General features: G+C 26.7%; 1 long non-coding RNA gene across 2 annotated transcripts; it reads left to right on the top strand.

The window, feature by feature from the left end:
• The first annotated feature begins 1,488 nt into the window (after nt 1-1,488).
• Nucleotides 1,489-4,264, top strand: LOC122499677. Of its 2 annotated transcripts, none has more exons than XR_006301360.1 (3): nt 1,489-1,703; nt 2,263-2,588; nt 4,051-4,264. It is a non-coding gene; the product is annotated as an uncharacterized LOC122499677 (long non-coding RNA). The 2 variants fall into 2 exon arrangements; XR_006301361.1 differs by having other exon boundaries at nt 1,672-1,686.
• The last annotated feature ends 5,823 nt before the right edge of the window (nt 4,265-10,087 follow it).

The following is a 10,087-nucleotide window of genomic DNA, read 5'->3' as shown; positions in this document are numbered from 1 at the left end:
ATTTTTTTACAGTGTTGCAAAAATTGGAATTTGAAGATTTTATAAAACCTAAAGGCCTAAGCACAACTACTTCGCGAATGTCGTTCGCGAACGCAATGCTTGGGTCAAAAAAGGACAGAGATATATTTGTGTCCTTTTCTAACTCATGCTTTACATTCGCGAACGACGTTCGCGAAGCAGTTGTGCGTTGGCCTTAAATATCTCTACATACCTGTGTATCAATTACAGTTGTTATAGTTGCAATATAATTGGCATTAGTTATACTTATGTCAGTACACTAAACATATATTAATAATATAAACAGTTTGAACTAATAAGAAATATATAGTATTGTCATCTGGTGGCGGAGTTTCGAATCATTTAGAAATTCATCGGTAACTATCAAAATTCCCCAAGTGCGAATTTCCCCAAGCGGCGTTTGACCCAATATGCTATAGTGAGTGCTGTTTTCGATGATGTTAGAGAAATCTGTAAAAATGATAAAATTTTAGTTCTGAGAAGTTCGCGAGATGCCGATATTGTTTCAGTTTTGTAACGAGCGACTATTATCTCGCTCGAATCGTGATTCGATATTAATCGAAATGCGATTAAAAGTCGCGGGAAAATATAATATTAATTTTATATTTAAAATAATATCCTGTCCATAGATTGAGAAGAACTTTCTGCGTTCGATTTAGTAAATATGTTCCTAAAATATTGTATTCTTCAAATATCTCTCTATCAATAGCCGAAATATAACAAAAGATGAAATACATATGTTTCGCAGACACAGTATGTCTTTGAAAATATCGCTACAAAAAATAGTAAGGTTTAAACACATTTCCAGCAATATGAGTTTGTGTATTGTCACTCTGAAGACAATATACCCTTAAAACTCAAACACAATTGTCAACCATAAACTAAGAGAGATAACCCCAAAGATGTCATAAAAAACTGTCTTTCAATTCTCAAGTAGACCCTCTTTGGAGGTAAAACCATAAAACACATCGGTTGACCAACGTACATTTTATCCTTTTTCTCAGGATAAAATCACGTACTGGAAAAACCCAGTTTTCAATACTTTTTAGAAATGTTAATTATTCCACTACTTTTATAAATAATTGTAATTTGCATATTACATTATTTCTATCAATCTAACATCTAATCAATTATTATAATATAATTGATAATGAATTAAGACTTGTAAATAAACTACATTCAAGCTTTATAGTTAAACAATTAATTTGTTATAACTATCATGACCATCAACTATGTATAATTCTATATAATATTTACTATATTTGTAACACGTATGTGTCATGTACAGGTGTAAATATAATTATTATAAATATAAATATTATTATTAGAATGTATGCATGTGTATATATATATTGAAATAATTATCATGTGATAATTATTGGAATCATAATGTTATGATGAATGTGTATGTATCAACATCGACAAGTATGACGTATGAGTCAGTATTAGTATTAGTAAAGTGCATAAATGTATCTACTATATAGTGGGGATACTACTATACTATACTATACTACTGTATAGTGGGGGATGCGCGTCATTTAGAACATGCGCATTTCCTCCAACATGGACTAACAGCGGAGAACAAGTCCGCTGGACTGTAACTACAGATTAGATTTAAGTTGACTATTGACTAGAAAGGTTGCTTCTAAGCTTCCTTAGTCATAACTTGTATTCTTGAACTTTTAGTAAATAAATATTTGGGTTTACTCTCAAGAAGACTGATTTCCTTCAATAATTAATGTTATTAATTATTGAATGATTTATTCTACTTGTGAGATTTTTCCCTCCGTTTTAACGGAATATTCACGTTTATTATAAGGTAGTCCAAGTTGGGTGGGGGAAATGCAATATGGCTGACATCAGCTGATTTACCGGAGGACAAACAATGCATTGAATTCAATGGGACAAATCAGTTTTTTAACCATAACTTTTTAAATATTCATTTTTGAACTATAGTGTAATGGAAAATTATTCTTTATTTATCGAAATCTATTTTTTAAAACAATAAAACCAAAAAATTTAATTTTATTGTTTTAAAAAATAGATTTCGATAAATAAAGAATAATTTTCCATTACACTATGGTTCAAAAATGAATATTTAAAAAGTAATGGTTAAAAAACTGATTTGTCCCATTGAATTCAATGCATTGTTTGTCCTCCGGTAAATCAGCTGATGTCAGCCATATTGCATTTCCCCCACCCAACTTGGACTACCTTATTTGAAATTTCCCGGTTCCTGTCAAGGATTTAACCAAATTCTGAACTCAACGAATCACCGAGCAGTAATCGCGTTTGCGCGAGTAATTTACATTTGTGCTCGTAACAGTTTGTGTATTTGTGAAATTGACATAGGCGTAGATTCGTAAATATTTGGACTTTGGAGAATGCAGAGAATAATATGTGTTGAGTGTTAATTAAAAAAGTAATTAATTAATAATTAATTAATTAGAATTAATTAATTAATTAATTAGACGTGACAAAGTTATTGCCTGTGTTAGTTAATTATATGGATAAGTGTCAAAAGTTCTCTAATGAAAAAAATGAGAATAATAATGGATACCAATTTTGAGGTTAGTTTCAATTTTATTTTCTATAATTATTTTTGTTTACTAATAATTTATATTTAATAATAATTATAATTAAAAATTAATTGTAAAATGAATCAATAAAAAAATTAATATTCAATTGAAAGGGTACAAAAGTTAAATCGCATAACATTTTTTAAGCAAGGGAAAAATCCCAGTAAGAAACGAAACATTGAAAAGTATTAAAAAGATTCTATTCTTTTGAATGCCATTTCTGTCCAATACTTTTCTATCCAGTGAGAGCAATATAAATAGTAACGATATCAATCCTCTTGAATACCCAGTAAGAAAGCAAAGATTAAGAAGCATTAAAAAAATTCTATCCTTTTGAATACCATTTCTACCCTATGCTTCTGAATTTTGCGACAGTAGTATAATAATATAATACTAATATTGTTGACATATAGAATGTTCAATTACTTTCAAATAACTGAACTCATGAATTATTTGCTATTTTAAAAAAGAATAATTATTAAATTATCAGTTAAGAGGGTTAAAAGTGTTTAAAGGTCTCTGAAATTTTTAGGTTATGATTTATTGTCTAACAGAATAACGTCCCTGACTCGTTTAAATGACGTTAAATTGGTAAACAATAAGTTTTTCAGCAAGTTTTTCTTTGAACACAAACACTTTTTACAAAATCTTCCACTGTATGTATCTTATAAATTACAAAAATCCAGAAGATTGCTTGAATGCATGCAGAAACGCGGTTCCAATGAAAAATTGAAAAGTGATATAATGACAGGCTGTAATAATTTCGGATGGGATTGAAAAGCATTCAGAAAAAAATTTTGTCTTTGTTAAAAATTACAAAAAGAATTGAATAGCATTCATTTTTAGACGAAACGTGGTCCTATCATGGTATAGAAAAGTATTGGACAGAAATGGCATTCAAAAGTATTGGATAATTTCTACTACACCATACAGAGTTTGAATTATTTCAATCCTTTTCAATTTTTCGTTTCTTACTGGGATAATTCATTAAAAAATGTACAAAGCATATCTTTTTATTTGTCTTTTTTTATTATTTATTTATTTATTTATTTATTATTTTTCTTTTTATTTATGGTGGTAAATAAATAATTGTATTAATTGTACATTTTTATTTTAACGTTTTATACATTCATATATTTTACAAATATTATTTATTATTATTATTATTATTATTATTATTATTATTTACACTATTTGAATTTTTATTATTTTTACATCATTACATTTATTTTTCTTGTTAATAATGCTTTTTTTATTGTTCTAAAATAAAAAAATTTAAATTGTCATTGTTATAAATAATTATTTTTAATTAAAATGAAAATTTCCAATTAGTAATTAACGTTCATAAAATGATTTGCGTGTGGAAATTAACTTTTCATTAAATTATAGAACACAATTAAGTAAATTAATAAAATAATAATCAAAATTTTTCTAATAAAACAATTTTTTTTAGCTTTCTGCAAGTGGACAGAGACACCAAAAGATGTCGAATCAACCTCAAGGCAACCAGAGACGAGGAAACAATTGAAATTGACTTTAAATTGCTTCAAGACTTGCTATCATTAAAAGAATTGTCAATTAATTAATTAATTAATTAATTTGCAGGATATAAAATTTAAAAAAAATGTATATTATATTTTTATATAATAATATATAATACACTGTAATATGCAAACATTCTTTTAATTTTCCACGTGAAATATTAAAACATTTCCGTCCGTTCCGTTTTTTAGTAAAATTAGAGTCTAATTAAAATTAATTGAATATCAATTAAATATTACGTTACTACTACTGCTGCAGCAAAATTTAATTTTAATTTGATTTCCATTGCTATAATATTTAAAATCTAAAAAAATTGAAATAAATTCAGATTTTATAAAACAGAAAATGTACAGATACTATACAATTGACAGCAAAAACGAAAAAAGTAATTACAATAATTTTTGCATAAAGAAAAAAATATTTGACGCTTTCATAACAACAGATTCATCATTTTGTAAAAAGTTATGTTTAATGAATTTAGATATTTTCAGAACAATTTTTTACGTTCAATGCACTCAGCCAAAAAAAATACATAAAAAATTGCAAATTTTCAAAGACAGGAATTTTTTTTTCATCATCTAAAGATTTTCTAGTTTCTTTTCAAATATAAAAAGACGTTTTTAAAGGTTTCAGGAGAGAGCAAAGTAATCCAAAGATTTTCTGAAAAAATCTTGACATTCAAGAAAATTAACTAAAAAAAAATTACGAAAATTCCAAATTTATCAAGACAGGAAATTTTTTTCTCGTACAACTAAAGTTTTTCCAGTTTCCTTTCAAGGAGAAAAACATTTGTCAAAAGGTTTGATAAGGGAGCAAATAAATTCACAGATTTTATGAAAAAATTTTGACGTTTGAAGAAACTTAAGTTTGTCTAGTTTTCATTCAAGGAGAAAAACATTTTTCAAAAAGTTTCGAGGAGGGAGCAAAGAAATTTAAAGATTTTCTGAAAAAATTTTGACATTCGATGAAATTATCCAAAAAAAGTAGAAAATTAAAATTTTTAAAGACAGGAAATTTTTTTCTCTATCCACTAAAGTTTTTCTAGTTTCCATTCAAGGAGAAAAACGATTGTCAAAAGGTTTAAGAAGGGATCAAACAAATCCAAAGATTTTTGGAAAAATTTTTGCGTTCGAAGAAACTTAGACAAAAATAAATAGGAAAATTTGCAAATTTTTAAAGACAGGAAATTTTTTTCTCCATCCACTAAAGTTTTTCTAGTTTCCATTCAAGGAGAAAAACATTTTTCAAAAAGTTTCAGGAGGGAGCAAACAAATCCAAAGAATATCTAAAAAAATTTTGACGTTCAATGAACTTTGCCAAAAAAAAGTAAGAAAATTCAAAATTTTTAGAGACAGGAAATTTTTTTTTGCATCAACTAAAGTTTTTCTGGATTCGTTTCAACAATAGAAAGATTTTCCAAAAGTTTTCAAGAGGGAGCAAAGAAATTTAAATATTTTCTGAAAAAATTTTGACATTCGATGAAATTAGCCCAGAAAAATAGAAAATTCTATACTTTTTAAGAAAGGAAATTTTTTTCTTAATTAAAAAAAGTTTTTCTAGATTCGTTTCAACAATAGAAGGATTTTCCAAAAGTTTTCAGGAGAGAGCAAAGAAATTTAAAGATTTTCTAAAAAAATTTTGACATTTGATGAAATTAGCCAAAAAAAGAGAAAATTTTAAATTTTTTGAGAAAGGAAATTTTTTACTCAATCAATTAAAGTTCTTCTGGTTTCGTATCAATTCTAAAAAGATATTTCAAAAGGTTTGAGGAGGGAGCAAAGAAATCCGAAGATTTTCTGTAAAAATTTTAACATTCGAAGATCTTGGACAAAAAAACGAAAATTCCAAATTTCTTAAGACAGGAAATTTTTTTCTTAATCAAAAAAAGTTTTTCTAGATTCGCTTCAAAAATAGAAAGATTTTCCAACAGTTTTTAGAAGGAAGCAAAGAAATCCAAAGAATATCTGAAAAAATTTTGACGTTCTATGAACATAGGTAAAAAAAATTCGAGAATTCAAAATTTTTAGAGACAGGAAATTTACATCTGCAGCAACTAAAGTTTTTCCACTTTTCTTTCAAGGAGAAAAACATTTTTCAAAAGGTTTAAAGAGGGAGCAAAGAGATCTGAAGATATTCTGACAAAATTTTGACATTTTAAGAACTTGGACAAAAAATAAGAAAATTCTAAATTTTTTGAGAAAGGAAATTTTTTCTCTATCAACTAAAGTTTTTCTGGTTTCGTATCACTTCTTAAAAGATTTTTCAAAAGGTTTGAGAAAGGAGCAAAGAAATCAGAATTCAGATTTTCTGAAAAATTTTGACATTCAAAGAACTTACCAAAAAAAATAGAAAATTCAAAATTTTTAGAGACAGGAAATTTATTTTTGTAGCAACTTAAATTTCCCTAAATTCGTTTTAACAATAGAAAGATTTTCTAAAAGTTTTCAAGAGGGAGCAAACAAAATCCAAAGAATCTTTGATAAATTTTGACGTTCGATGAACTTTGCCAAAAAAAAGTAAGGAAATTCAAAAATTTTTAGAGATAGGAAATTTATTTTTGCAGCAACTAAAGTTTCTCTAGATTCGTTTCAACAATAGAAAGATTTTCCAAAAGTTTTCAGGAGGGAGCAAAGAAATTTAAAGAGTTTCTGAAAAAATTTTGACGTTCAATGAAATTAGCCAAAAAAAATAGAAAATTCAAAATTTTTAGAGACAGGAAATTTATTTTTGCAGCAACTAAAGTTTTTCTAAATTCGTTTCAACAATAGAAAGATTTTCCAAAAGTTTTCAAGAGGGAGCAAACAAAATCCAAAGAATCTTTGAAAAATTTTGACGTTCGATGAACTTTGCCAAAAAAAAGTAAGGAAATTCAAAAATTTTAGAGACAGGAAATTTTTTTTTACATCAACTAAAGTTTTTCTAGATTCGTTTCAACAATAGAAAGATTTTCCAAAAGTTTTCAGGAGGGAGCAAAGAAATTTAAAGAGTTTCTGAAAAAATTTTGACGTTCAATGAAATTAGCCAAAAAAAATAGAAAATTCAAAATTTTTAGAGACAGGACATTTTTTTTTGCATCAACAAAATTTTTCTAGATTCGTTTCGACAATAGAAAGATTTTGCAAAATTTTTCAGGAGGGAGCAAAGAAATCCAAAGAATCTCTGAAAAAATTTTGACATTCAAAGAACTTACCAAAAAAAATAGAAAATTTAAAATTTTTAGAGACAGGAAATTTATTTTTGTAGCAACTTAAATTTCCCTAAATTCGTTTCAACAATAGAAAGATTTTCCAAAAGTTTTCAAGAGGGAGCAAACAAAATCCAAAGAATCTTTGATAAATTTTGACGTTCGATGAACTTTGCCAAAAAAAAGTAAGGAAATTCAAAATTTTTAGAGATAGGAAATTTATTTTTGCAGCAACTAAAGTTTCACTAGGTTCGTTTCAACAATAGAAAGATTTTCCAAAAGTTTTCAGGAGGGAGCAAAGAAATTTAAAGAGTTTCTGAAAAAATTTTGACGTTCAATGAAATTAGCCAAAAAAAAATTGAAAATTCAAAATTTTTAGAGACAGGACATTTTTTTTTGCATCAACAAAAGTTTTTCTAGATTCGTTTCGACAATAGAAAGATTTTGCAAAAGTTTTCAGGAGGGAGCAAAGAAATCCAAAGAATCTCTGAAAAAATTGTGACGTTCAATGAACTTTGCCAAAAAAAAGTAAGGAAATTCATAATTTTTAAATACAGGAAATTTTTTTTTTTGCATCAATTAAAGTTTTTCTAGATTTGTGTCAACAATTGAAAGATTTTCCAAAATTTTTCAAGAGGGAGCAGAGAAATCCAAAGAATCTCTAAAAAAATTTCGATGTTCGATGAACATAGGTAAAAAAAATTCGAAAATTCAAAATTTTTAGAGACAGGAAATTTATTTTTACAGCAACTAAAACTTCCCTAAATTCGTTTCAACAATAGAAAGATTTTCCAAAAGTTTTCAAGAGGGAGCAAACAAAATCCAAAGAATCTCTGAAAAATTTTGACGTTCGATGAACTTTGCCAAAAAAAGTATGAAAATTCAAATTTTTTAGAGACAGGACATTTTTTTTTGCATCAACAAAAGTTTTTCTAGATTCGTTTCGACAATAGAAAGATTTTGCAAAAGTTTTCAGGAGGGAGCAAAGAAATCCAAAGAATATCTGAAAAAATTTTGACGTTCAATGAACTTTGCCAAAAAAAAGTAAGGAAATTCAAAATTTTTAGAGACAGGAAATTTTTTTTTGCATCAACTAAAGTTTTTCTAGATTCGTTTCGACAATAGAAAGATTTTGCAAAAGTTTTCAGGAGGGAGCAAAGAAATCCAAAGAATCTCTGAAAAAACTTTGACGTTCAATGAACATAGGTAAAAAAAATTCGAAAATTCAAAATTTTTAGAGACAGGAAATTTATTTTTGCAGCAACTAAAGTTTCTCTAGATTCGTTTCAACAATAAAAAGATTTTCCAAAAGTTTTCAGGAGGGAGCAAAGAAATTTAAAGATTTTCTGAAAAAATTTTGACATTCGATGAAATTATCCAAAAAAAGTAAAAAAATTCAAAATTTTTTAAGACAGGAAATTTTTTCTCTATCAACTAAAGTTTTTCTGGTTTTGTATTACTTCTTAAAATCCAAAGAATCTCTGAAAATTTAGAATTTTCGAATTTTTTTTACCTATGTTCATCGAACGTCAAAATTTTTTCAGAGATTCTTTGGATTTCTTTGCTCCCTCCTGAAAACTTTTGCAAAATCTTTCCATTGTCAAAAAGAATCTAGAAAAACTTTAGTTGATGCAAAAAAAAATTTCCTGTCTCTAAAAATTTTGAATTTTCATACTTTTTTTGGCAAAGTTCATCGAACGTCAAAATTTTTCAGAGATTTTTTTGATTTTGTTTGCTCCCTCTTAAAAACTTTTGGAGAATCTTTCTATTGTTGAAACAAATCTAGAAAAACTTTAGTTGATGCAAAAAAAATTTCCTGTCTCTAAAAATTTTGAATTTTCATACTTTTTTTTGGCAAAGTTCATCGAACGACAAAATTTTTCAGAGATTCTTTGGATTTTGTTTGCTCCCTCTTGATAACTTTTGGAAAATCTTTATATTGTTGAAACGAATCTATAAAAACTTTAGTTGATGCAAAAAAAAATTTCCTGTCTCTAAAAATTTTGAATTTTCATACTTTTTTTTGGCAAAGTTCATCGAACGTCAAAATTTTTCAGAGATTCTTTGGATTTTGTTTGCTCCCTCTTGAAAACTTTTGGAAAATCTTTCTATTGTTTAAACGAATCTAGAAAAACTTTATTTGATGCAAAAAAAAATTTCATGTCTCTAAAAATTTTGAATTTTCGAATTTCTCTTACCTATGTTTATCAAACGTCAAAATTTTTTCAGAGATTCTTTGGATTTCTTTGCTTCCTCCTGAAAACTTTTGGAAAATCTTTCTATTGTTGAAACGAATCTAGAGAAACTTTAGTTGCTGCAAAAATAAATTTCCTGTCTCTAAAAATTTTGAATTTTCTATTTTTTTTGGCTAATTTCATTGAACGTCAAAATTTTTTCAGAAAATCTTTAAATTTCTTTGCTCCCTCCTGAAAACTTTTCGAAAATCTTTCTATTGTTTAAACGAATCTAGAGAAACTTTAGTTGCTGCAAAAATAAATTTCCTATCTCTAAAAATTTTGAATTTCCTTACTTTTTTTTGGCAAAGTTCATCGAACGTCAAAATTTATCAAAGATTCTTTGGATTTTGTTTGCTCCCTCTTGAAAACTTTTGGAAAATCTTTCTATTGTTGAAACGAATTTAGGGAAATTTAAGTTGCTACAAAAATAAATTTCCTGTCTCTAAAAATTTTGAATTTTCTATTTTTTTTTGGTAAGTTCTTTGAATGTCAAAATTTTTCAGAAAATCTTCGGATTTCTTTGCTCC

Source organism: Leptopilina heterotoma, unplaced genomic scaffold (genome assembly GCF_015476425.1).
Source record: "Leptopilina heterotoma isolate Lh14 unplaced genomic scaffold, ASM1547642v1 Lhet_171, whole genome shotgun sequence".
In the NCBI taxonomy this organism is placed as follows: domain Eukaryota; kingdom Metazoa; phylum Arthropoda; class Insecta; order Hymenoptera; family Figitidae; genus Leptopilina; species Leptopilina heterotoma.
The sequence above is the reverse complement of the archived record's forward strand: the minus strand, read 5'-3'. Positions and strand labels throughout refer to the sequence as shown.